Below are 13,045 nucleotides of genomic sequence, written 5' to 3' on the forward strand. Positions count from 1 at the left end.
GTAGGTTAACTAAGCCTGGTTTATCACTTCACCATTTTCTTAGTATTGTTATAAGAATTATTATTCTGAAGTCACTATGGCCTCACACCACTCGGACAGAGGAGGCCTGGAGACCTGATGTCTGTGTATAAGTTCCACTGTTTGCCGAGTGCAAGGCTGAATGCTGCGTAGAATGATTATTGTCTAGGATAGACTGTCTTTGTTATGTCTCTAGCCAAGGCCACGGTGCAGTATTAGGGGAAGCCGGAAAGTGAGACAGGCAGAGACAGGGCAGACAGAGACTGCAGCGGAACCGTGGGGTGCGATTACTTCCCATCTATGTGAATCTCTGCTCTGTTTCTCAATAAAAGTGCTGGAACGTTATACCACCGTCTCGTCATTTAGTAAAGATGGGAACTCAGTTACTATTGTTTAATATTCCACCCAAAACTCCCATAACAATTTGGCGTCACGAACAGGATCTCCGACCGACGAGCGAGGGAGTCCGGGGACAGGAGCTGCTTTGGCCGGCCCGGAGAGGTTATCCGGCCTCTGGTACCCCGAATGGATTTTCAAGGGATGCGGAGGAGATCCTGGTCTCGGAGCATCTCTGGGCGTCGGCGCGAAGATCCGAACCTTTCTTTCATGAGACGGTAAGGGGATTATTTTCCAGCTCTTTTAAAAACAAACGCAATTGGTCAAAAATGCTTGCAAGCTTTTAAATTTTAAACCTCATTTTAAAGTATACCTCAAGAAATTTTAAAATTTAAAACTGTAAACCTAAAAGGTAGTAAAAGTAAAGCCGGTAGAAATAATGAATTATATTTAATCCTTAAGGCAAATAAAACAGGGTTCGCAATACCGAACGGTGACTAAGGTTTAAACATTAAACTAAAATTCAAAATTTAATTAGAATACGTTTTCAGCTGAAATACGGACTTTCCCACAAGGGGGAAGGAGGGGCAGAGTGATTTTCACCTGGAGAACAGGTGACCGGCTGAGCAGTTTGCAGCTGGTCCATTAAAGTCCTCTTGTCTTGGGTTTGTGCAAGAGGCTGTCCACCTCTGTTGTGGATGAAAGCGGCAGGGATGCTTAAGTCCTTGACTGTTGCGAAGACGTTTGCAGCTTTGATAAGTGGGGACCCCGACCATTATACCAAAAAGGCGACCATCAGATGTGAGGCCTTTCATTTAGTTGGTCGATCGTGCTAAAGACGAGTAGAAAATAACAATAAAAACACAAAAAAAGGATAAAATAAATAAAAACAAACAAAAAAAAGGTCTGGAAGCAGAAGAGTCAGTGTAATGGGTCAAAGGCAGAGTTTTTCAGGGTCCAGCCTAGCCCCAGGGTGAGACGTTCGATTTCATGCTGAAAAACGTAGGGGCCCAGACGCATGACATGCATAAATTATTTGAAATGATTTGATTAAACATGCAGATTTCTCACATAGGGGTTATTATTATTACTATTATTTTATTTTATTGCAGTACTGCTACTAAATAATAAAAATAAAATTAAGAGAAAAAAGAAAAGCGATAAAAACAAGGAAACGGAAACAAAACTAAAAAGGCGTTGCACCGGGGAAGCGTTTACGTGGGGACCGATTAGGCACTTCCGTTGTGGATAAAATTGGTCTAAACTGCTAATAGCGACGTATCACTTTCAAAAATGGGTAAGCGTCCAAGTGTCTGCGAGACACAGAGTTGTGGTCTTGCGGGACTGAAGCGTAAAACCGCGTGTGGACGAAGCATCGGGGGGTCGTAACCAGCGCACGCTCTCCACCTTTTAAACTAAGCGGGAACTTAACGCGTTGAAAACATCTTTCGGCGTTGACGTTTAAAAATTATGGAAAACATAGAACTATTTAAGATGGTGAAAAAGCAGGCCTGCACGTGTTTGTCTGTCTGAATGTCATCGTTTGTATGTAACTGTACGTATGTATGTATCTATGTAACTAAACGTTCGTCTGTGTGAATTAATTCGGGGTAAAAGTAATGTTCATGGTTTCAGAATGTTCATTTGTTTTGGGAGAACTGCAGCTCCGTAATTCAAATGACATTTTAAGCATGGACTATGTTAACAATAGAGGTACAGTAAAAGAGAGATTTAAATAACAAAGTTTGTTTTTTAACATTAAATATCAGGACCAAATTAAATTGATACACGGAGAGATTAACATGGCTTGAACTGGAAATATTTCAGCTTTGTTAGAAATTGGAAATAAGCGTTACATAAGCTTGTTAAGTTTACTGTTTTACAAATTTAGGCTGAGATCCTATCACTTGATTTTTAGCCCTAAAGTAATTTAAAATTACTGAGATCTCATTGCTTATAATAATAATAATAATGATTCATCACAAACCAGTCCAGTTGAAAGAAGTTTAGATATACAAGATTTTTGATTTAAATAGATGAGGGAAAACTGTGCTTTGAACAAACTGTATGGAACTAAATATGGTTGCTTTTCTAGGGTTTTCTATTCATTTATTTTATTTATTTTTTACTTGGAATTTGAATGCAACTAATGAGAAATTTTGAAAAGCGTCAAAATATCAGAAGGCCACGTTACACGCGTCATCAGTTACAAAATCATCTGATGTTATTAGTTATGCTGAACTGAGGCGAACCTCAGACGGACAGCATAACCTGAGAAGGACAATAGATATGATAAACAAATCTGACCATGATTTAAACATCTGAATGTTTATGGCGAGGCTGGGTCTGTGTGTTCTGGCCTGGGGGCACGAAAACTATGTCAGAGGGGAAAAAATAAAATAAAGCCAGCTTCTGAAGGGTTAAATTTTAATTCTAATCTTGGGTTGTTTTGGGTAGCTTTCTCAATGTGCTTACGGGGAAAACTTATCATTTATAGAGAAACACTGGAAGTTCAAAAAACTAAAAGGGAAAAATCATTGTTTTAAAGTTTCACCCTTGACCAATTTGGATTGAAAAGGTATATATGAATAAAGTATTACTACAGTAAATACACATGGTCAAAGGACCAGAAAGAAATCAAAAGTTTGTAATAATAAGTCAATAATCTTTGTCATATTGGAAAAGACATAATTGTGCTCCTTGGAAAACAATTTTGTTTTAGTTTTTTTGGTTCATTTCTTTCGTTTTTTTTTTTTGTTTTCTTTCTTTTGGAGGTGTTTTGAACAGAGTTTCAAAGGAAGGGTAAAGAATAGAAACCTTCCCAGGATCAGAGAAAAAAAAGGGAAAACATCACGTTAAAGGGACACTAAGGGGACCAGGGCTTTAACTGCATGCTATTAACACTCTTGTTTTTCTCTGAGTTATTGCTTTCAGATTAAAGGAGACGCCACCTTTCTGCCAACAGAAGACTCTGAGAAGACAGTGCTAGCAGTGCGGTAAGGAGTTATAATCAGATTTGGACACTAAATTATACTTAGTTTTAACAAAGTTATGCCAGATCTTCCAGCAGGAAAGGTGGTGTCTTAAAGATGTTTGTTGCTTTCTGCTATTAACAGCTCTATCTTTCTGCTTCTTTTTCTTTGCAAAGAAACCTGGTCAATATGATAGGAATGTGCTAACATAGAGATTTAGTCTCATTTTAGACATTCTCAGATGTGAGAGAATGCAGAAACAGTGCCGCAGTGCCATGGGGGCTGATCCTTGGGACAAGGACTAAAGGTGATGTCATTGACTTCAGCCTGATCCAGTTTTGAGTTTTATTTTGTCAGAGACAAAGTTTTATTTATTTTTTCTATCCTTTTGTTTCTTTTATGTTTGTCATGTTAGAGGGAACACTGTAGTTAAAATGTTTGTGACTGTTTTGCTGCAATTTCTTTTCAACCTATGGAGCGTTTCTTTGGGGAAAATGCTGGCAGAATTCATTCTGTTTGCAGGCGTGAGGACTGGAGGATGGACTGTTGAAGGGAAGGAGAATGTTTGGCTGCTGATCTCAGACATTGGACTGAAAATGGACAATGAAGGACTATGAGGAATCGGACAACCTTCGACAAAAACACAGATGAGTTCTGCAGACACGACTTCATGCATTTCACTTCAGATTTTGTTGTACACAATTAAAACAAAACACACATTACGAAACACATTAGGATTATGTAAAGGTGAAAACTTTTAAAGAAGCAACTTGATGGAATCATAGAGCAACTTAATAAATAAAGTGGGTATTATATCAACAATTAAATAAATAAATGAATTAATTAGTTTTCACTATTTACGTAGGGTAATCTGAACTTTTAAATAGCATTTCATTAAATGAACATCTTAGTGTAAGCTGATTTCTGCTACTCTGGCAGGCATCAATAAAACGCAAAGAAAAAGGTTACTGACTAAAATGGGTAAATTTAGGATTAAAACATCAGGGTAAAATGGTTACAATATTTATGGAGATTTAATATCTTTCAACTAGAACACAATTAACTCAATAGTCTTATTAACCAGTTAAACATCCTAAGAGGAAAAAACACATAACACTGAGTTTAGCAAACCTTTAACTTGACAGCTTTTAGATCAGGATAATTTAATGGTTATCATCTTACATACAGAAAATTTTAGTAAGTAAATATTAGTAAGATTAATTTAATTAGATTAAATTATGGGGACATTCTGGATCTGGTCAGGATGGTTGGGGGGCTGTGATGATGAAAGGGTAACAGCTTGAAGATGTATCAATGAATGAAGGTTTTCTCTGAGGAACATTAAAGCAGCAAAAGACATCCCACATTGGAACTCCTGTTGTGTAAAGAACATCTTGAACGGGACGTAAGGTGAGATCCTTACAACGAGAGACGTTCCACACAGGGGGGTGTGGAGACCCCTGGGGCATGGCACCCAGGGACGAGCTGCTGTGGTCTGGAGCTGTTGTAACCTTGACACAGCTGGTGGAACCAGGCTGGAACCAAGGGAGACGATGAGGTAGTCCCATAGGTTACCTGACACCTAACACTGACTGTAAAGGGTTCGGGGTTTTCAGGGTTGCTGAAAACAGAAAGCTTCAGAGAACCTTAACCTTTCCTGACCAGGCACTCAGATTACATAGATCATAGATCAGCTTGCGGAGGCCTAGACAAATAGGAACGCAGAGACGCGTTCATCCAACAACTTCTTAATCAAAGTCCTTAATCCTCAGTTAAAGAAAATAAATAATCACAATGTACACAAAGAAAGGTTTACTTTATTTTAGGATTAATTGGGGAACTAATTCTGATTTGCTTAAGTAGCTTTGGTTGTTCAACAATGTTAGAACATTTTCAAAAAACTCCTGTTCTCTCCTGCTCACTGCTTTGGTTTGTAGAACCTTGGCATCCTTGAACAGTAACAGCATGGTATAAATATTTTGTCTTTTCTGTGCAGAACAGCACCTCACTTTCTTCTTAAAAAAAAGAGAGAGAAAGAGGGAAAAGGCTTTCACACGGAAAGGCTTTCTTTTTCTCACCGGGGTTTTAAAATAAAACGGGAAATGACATGAAATGAATATGTTGATGAAATTATGTTGCAGAGAACTTCAACTGTCAGACAACAACAGTTAAGACACACATTGAAAGCATTCTGTTAAGAATTATGTGAATTCACTGCAGATACATTTGAACTTAAAGATTACTCTTTTAACTAATAATTAAATTGCAGAATTCTGAGAGCTAAATAATTGTGCACAGAAATATCTTGAATGTGAAAGTGCTTGGAGGATGTTTTAATAAATGACACATGAAAGGGGTTTTGATAAGAACACTAATTACACCTTGTTTCTGTTCTCCAGTGGAAACAAGGACTCGTGTCTGCAGACCATCTTCACAAAGTGTTTTATTAAAGAGAAATGCAAAATAAAATGCTCAGTGCCCATCCAGAACTGAACACTTATTACCATCCAGCTCAATCGTCCAGCCTGCGAGGGGGAAACAAGAAGAGGACTGGGGATGAAGAAGCCAGAGAACTCTGATTCCTTATTCTTCAACGGGAGGAGTTGCCTGAAGAGACCCTAAGCGCGATTAGATTATTTTCTGCCTGGTGCCTGAATGGCCTGAAGGCTTCCTTAACTTTGCGTTCTTGACGTTTCAGACTCTTCTCATATTGTGCTGCTCTGTTCCACTGAGTCACATGTTTGATTTTTTTTGTGTTATGAGATCTACACTTTAATGTTACATCACGTTGATCAATATGGTTTTATGGGGTAAAAAATGGAAACTGTTTGCTTCAGACACACAAGGATCTATGGTTTATGCACCTTTTGATTTGATATAGGAAGAACCAGGATCGGATTGGCTCTAAAGATCCTTTAATATTAGCTGATAATGTTAACACTTAGATTCAATACAGGGTTTTCAGGCTCAGATTGGCCGAGAGCAGATCTCCCTGGGAGGGGGGCTTTCCAGTTTTTACTACCCCCTAGGGGTAGCTTTTTCTGTAGTTCCCCTGCCCGCACTGAACCTCTCCTGCCTTTGATCCTGGTGTTGTAAATTTGGAGTGGTGGATTATTGTCCATCGTAGGGGTGAGTGGAGAAAGGAGTAGGAGGGTATTCAGGGTGGGTCAGAGTAGACGGATTCGACCTTGGTTACTGAACAGGCTTAGCTTACCATAGTCTAATGTAATTTTAAAATAATGTGCGCATAGGAACCTAAAACAGGCCTTACCTAATTAGATGAATCCTAAATTGTAGTTGAAAGCTAAACCTTTGATCTTGTGTGTTAAAGCTCTATGAAGCATTCATGTTGATCAGTACTAAAAGTTCCAGCACTACCCGGTTCCAACACGGGAACCCTTTGGGTCCCACTTTATGAGTTTACAGAAATGGTTCCTCTGTGTTTTGTTCACATTTTCAAGTGATGGGTCATCTTGATTTGTCTTGATGCTGACGACGCCATCATCATCAAAAAAAAAAAAAGAGAGGAATGTTATAAGAATTATTATTCTGAAGTCACTATGGCCTCACACCACTCGGACATAGGAGGCCTGGAGACCTGATGTCTGTGTATAAGTTCCACTGTTTGCCGAGTGCAAGGCTGAATGCTGCGTAGAATGATTATTGTCTAGGATAGACTGTCTTTGTTATGTCTCTAGCCAAGGCCACGGTGCAGTATTAGGGGAAGCCCGAAACGTGAGACAGACAGAGACAGGGCAGACAGAGACTGCAGCGGAACCGTGGGGTGCGATTACTTTCCATCTATGTGAATCTCTGCTCTGTTTCTCAATAAAAGTGCTGGAACGTCATACCACCGTCTCGTCATTTAGTAAAGATGGGAACTCAGTTACTATTGTTTAATATTCCACCCAAAACTCCCACAACAGTATACGCCCCCTTTGCCTGCACTTGGTTGTGTGTTGGTTGCTTAGCACTGACCTTGCTTAAAGAAGGAAAACTGAAAGCTTACAAAAAGGTTGTATTTTCTGTCTAAACTTGGTCTAAATTTCTCCTGCACTTGGTTGTTTATATTATTTCAAGTGAATTTGACTTTCAAAGTTTACCAACATCTAAAAAATGTCATTCAAACTGCATTTGGTTTGTTTTACTTTTTACTTATACTTTTCATTACATTACTTGAGTACATCTATTTTTACAGTCATTTTCATACTTAAGTACAAGACATTTCAGATACTTTAAGACTTTTACTTAAGTAACATTTCAGTCAGTGACTTGGACTTTTACCAAAGTCATATTTTGGAGAAGTACTTGTACTTTTACTTGACTCCGATATTTCAGAACTTTATACAACACTGTATATATATATATCCCTGTTCAGGCTAAAGTTCTGTGGGCCTGCCAGAGCTGAGTCCAGTCACCAGAACATGTGGTTCCGGTTAGAAAGCTCTTCCAGCTGCCTGCATCCTGCAGCAGTGGTGATGCCACAGCGCCCCCTGCTGTCCTCCCTCATTACTACCGCCTCAGCTACGCATGAATCCTGAAGAAATCAAACCAGAAAACAGTTTATTAAAGGATAAATCAACGAATTAAAGGCACCAGACTATGAGAAATATAACCATTACTTTATTAGAAACATAATTATTACTGTTAGAGACATAATTATCATTCTAGAAATATAATTACTTTATTAAAAAACATAATTATTACTGTTAGAAACATAATGGGGTACCGCGCGCAAGCTATTTTTAGAAACACAACGTCACGATGACGTCACATCACGTGGTACGCAGTGGGGCAAACTCCGGAAACCCGCCGTTGTTTTGCTGTAAAAGAGACGTGCGTTACCCTTGCTTTTACTCGGTAAAACGACTGCTTTTTCCAAATCTAAGACCATGGTTTTTAAACATTGTTGCTATGGAACGTGCAACAGCGACTCGAGGTACGCGGATCGGCCGCATATGAAGGATGTTTTCTTCAAGACTGCCAAGGAGAAATGTGTGCACTGGGACCGGGGCGGTCGGCCTACACAACCGTTCAACCCGGAAAAAGTTACCAAATTCACCTACATATGTAGCAAGCATTTTGTCGGAGGAAAGGGCACAACCGAAGAACATCCTGACCCAATTCCAGCGACATCAAGTCAAGGTAAGAGTATTTTGGTGGCCGACATGTTAATAAAGTAGCGCCTGCTACCATGACAGCATATAGGCTATCATGGTAGCAGGCGCTAACATGATAGCCTGCTACCAGGATAGCTTACTCAGAAACATTTCAAATGAGACAAACATTAAACATATACCCATTCCTGGACGGTGATTACAAACAGAAAAAAAAAAACGGCCGACGCGGCCATGAACGCAGCGCAGGAAAAAAAAAACAAAGCTTAACGTTCATCAACTCGGCCCGTTTTCCGGTCTTTTTAAGCCCTCGAACCTCAAGCCATCGTTTGAGCTGAAGGTTGGTGTGTTCTTCGACAGTGCGACCAGTAAACCGTGTGCCTGGGACATCGTCTTGGGAAAGTTTAACGGCTGTAAAGTCGGTCATATCCGTTATCCGTGCGTTCTCTCCTGTATGCGTTCTCTACCTGTGTGCCCTACCTAAGCGGCAAAAGGGGCGTTGCTCTTGAGACGGTGACGTCACGTGCGCAGTACCGCATTATCATTTTTAGTAACATAATTACTTTATTAGAAACATAATAATCATTTTTAGTAACATCATTACTTTATTAGAAACATAAATATAATTTTAAATAACAGAATTACTTTATTAGAAACATAATTATCATTCTAGAAACATAATTACTTTATTAGAAACATAATTATTACTGTTAGAAACATAATTATCACATTATTAGAAACATAATCATCACTTTATTAAATGTAAACAGTTAAATGCTTTCCTAGTTTAATGATTTAATGACTTAATGACTAAAATACATTTTAAATGATGATTTTCCTGTGAAATATAATAAAAACATGAATTGTAGATTAATGTGATCTCTGTCGTCAGGATCCAGAACATCAGCTCAGTTCTGGTTCCGTCAGTAGAACCTCTACTGGGTTCCAGGCCCATTTACAGGAGGTTCTGATAAAGATCAACACTCATAAAGTACCTCTGGCATCATGGAAGCAGAACTTTGGCCCGGTCCAAAGTCAGAGCTCAGAACCAAAGCTGAAGCCTGGTCCAGTGGCTGTATGTTCTGACTAGAACTCTCCATGGGAGAAACAGAACCAGGGATGGTACCAGATCAGGTTCTGACCTGGAAATGGGGATGTTCCTGACTGAGGGCGCTCACAGCATCTGTGCGTGTAGAGTCCCCACCGGGCCCTGATGGATCCGGTTCTATCAGAACCGAAGATGACCAACAGTGACCCTCTGTAACAGGAGCTAAAACAGGGTTTGACGTTGCCTTAACCTTCCTGCTGCAAGGCAGCAGCAGTACCCGCTGGGCAATTTAGTTGCTGTTTAATAAGCGTTCTATTTACTCAATAAACTTTATTTAACAATTTAACTGTTATATCATCAGAGCTTAAACTTAATAATCTCTTTCAGGGTAAATGTGATAAATTATTAGGTTAATATAATAATATTTATTGTCATTGCAACATGCATCCCAATGAAACTTGTTCCCTGCATTTAACCCATCCCCATGGGGAGCAGTGGGCTGCCCTGTGCAGCACCTGGGGAGTAATCAGGAGTTAAGGGATGCAAGTACAACGCTCTAACCACTAGACCATCACTCCACCAAGTTTCCTTGGTAGGTCAGCAGGTAGAGAATCTAGCTGGCAGTTCCAATGATCCAGACCTTAAATTCTGATGTAGTTCACCCAGTCTTTATGTTTCTGATCTGGTGGATAGAACGGTTATGGTCTCATGGTGTACTGGTGATATTGATGGTAGTGAGACTGGTGTTCAAAGCTCTGAGAGTCCTGAGTTCAAATCCTCTGAAGTCTTGCAAGGTTTTAACATCAGAGAGAAAAAAAATAAATGTTCTAGGAGAACAGGTCAGAGAGGGAATAGTCTCATGGTGTAGTGGTGATGGTGGTGGTACTGAGAAGGCTAGTTCTGGTTCTGAAGGTCCTAGGTTCAAATCCTGCTAGTAATCACTACATTTTATCAGAATGATGGAAAGAAATGAAAACAATAAATGCGCTGGTAGAACAAGCTAAAGAATTCATGGACTCATGGTGCAGTGGTGATGGTACTGAAAAGGAGATTTGAGGTTCTGGGTTCAAATCCTGCTGATTCTTACCAAGTTTATTTTATCAGAATGATGGAAATAAATGAAAACAATAAATGCACTAGGAGAACGGGGCAGAGAGGGAATAGTTTCATGGTGTAGTGGTGATGGTGGTGGTACTGAGAAGGCTGGTTCTGGTTCTGAAGGTCCTAGGTTCAAATCCTGCTAGTTCTGACAAAGTTTTATCAGAATGATGGAAAGAAATGAAAACAACAAATGTGCTGGTAGAACACACTAAAGAATTCATGGACTCATGGTGCAGTGGTGATGGTACTGAAAAGGAGATTTGAGGTTCTGGGTTCAAATCCTGCTGATTCTTACCAAGTTTATTTTATCAGAATGATGGAAATAAATGAAAACAATAAATGTGCTGGTAGAACACACTAAAGAGTGCAAGGACTCATGGTGTAGTGGTGTTGGTACTGAAAAGGAGATTTAAGGTCCTAGGTTCAAATCCTGCTAATTCTTACCAAGTTTATTTTATCAGGATGATGGAAAGAAATGAAAACAATAAATGTGCTAGGAGAACATGGCTGAGAGGGAATAGTCTCATGGTGTAGTGGTGATGGTGGTGGTACTGAGAAGGCTGTTTCTGGTTCTGAAGGTCCTAGGTTCAAGTCCAGCTAATCCTTACAGAGTGTTATCAGAATGGTGGTGGATAAAGTTAATGTGCAATGGGTACAGGTTAGAGAGTGACTGGTGGTAGTTAGATGGTGTGTGGTGTTGTATAGAGACAGATACTCCTGTGTTGTGCTGGGTGTTATCAGAATGGTGGTGGTTAAAGTAAATGTGTAAGTGGTGGTAGTAAGACTGTGTGTGTGTGGTGTTGTAGAAAGACAGATACTAGAAGGTCTTGTGTTGTAGTGGGTTAGTTCCATCAGTGCAGGGTGTTATCAGAGTGCTGGTGAGTAAAGTAAATGTGTAAATAAGTGGTGGTAGTTAGACTGTGTGTGGTGTTGTAGGGAGACAGATGTTGGAAGGTGGTGTAGGGTTAGTTCCATCAGTGGTGCTGTGTCTGGTACAAATCCTGCCTGAGCCTGGATCAAACCTCCCTCTGTGGTGGGTTGGGGAGGGGCTGTGTCTGAACTACATGTCCAGTATGTGAGGAAGGGGACAGTCTCCCTCCCTAACCCACCACAGAGGGAGGTTTGATCCAAGGTCAGTCTCCTGACCTGTAAAAGATGCAGCACCCCTGGTGGAACCTACACTGCCACCAGTTACCACCCACAAGACTACTCCCCTTTTCATTTGTAGCCCCAAATAGAATTAGTCCCTACACCACCTTCCAGCATCTGACTCTCTACAACAACACCACACATAAAATTTTAGTAGCCCTTCACCATTCCCTGGTGGCACATTTATTTCTCCTCCTCAAAACCCAGGATTAGGGAGGCCCTTCAGTTTTGCCTACCATCATCAACACCACCACCACCACTCTGAGCTTCTGCATAACCCTCTCAGCAGCACTACACCATTCACTCTCTGGCATGTGCTCTGAGCCTGGATCAAACCTCCCTCTGTGGTGGGTTGAGGACAGGACTGTCCCCTTCCTCACGTACTGGACATGTAGTTCAGACACAGCCCCTCCCCAACCCACCACAGAGGGAGGTTTGATCCAGGTTCAGGCAGGATTTGTACCAGACACAGCACCCCTGGTGGAACTAACCCTACACCACCTTCCAACATCTGTCTCTCTACACCACCACACACAGCCTTACTACCACCACTTATTTAGACATTTACTTTATCCACCACCACTCTGATAACACCCTGCACTGATAGAACTAACCCACTACAACACCTTCTAGTATCTGTCTCTCTACAACACCACCACCACACACTTACTTTATCCACCACCACTCTGATAACACCCTGCACTGGTGGAACTAAGCCACTACAACACAAGACCTGCTAACATCTCTATACAACACCACACACAGTCTTACTACCACCACCACCACTTATTTAGACATTTACTTTATCCACCACCACTCTGATAACACCCTGCACTGATGGAACTAACCCACGACAACACAGGACCTTCTAGTATCTGTCTCTATACAACACCACTACACCATACTACTAACTACCAGTCACTCTCTAACCTGTACCCATTGCACATTTACTTTATCCACCACCACTCTGATAACACCCTGCACTGGTGGAACTAACCCACTACAACACAAGACCTGCTAACATCTCTATACAACACCACACACAGTCTTACTACCACCACCACCACTTATTTAGACATTTACTTTATCCACCACCACTCTGATAACACCCTGCACTGATGGAACTAACCCACAACAACACAGGACCTTCTAGTATCTGTCTCTATACAACACCACTACACCATACTACTAACTACCAGTCACTCTCTAACCTGTACCCATTGCACATTTACTTTATCCACCACCATTTTGACAACACCATGTAAGGATTAGCAGGACTTGAACCCAGGACCTTCAGAACCAGA

Source organism: Fundulus heteroclitus, unplaced genomic scaffold (assembly GCF_011125445.2).
Source record: "Fundulus heteroclitus isolate FHET01 unplaced genomic scaffold, MU-UCD_Fhet_4.1 scaffold_68, whole genome shotgun sequence".
Lineage (NCBI taxonomy): Eukaryota > Metazoa > Chordata > Actinopteri > Cyprinodontiformes > Fundulidae > Fundulus > Fundulus heteroclitus.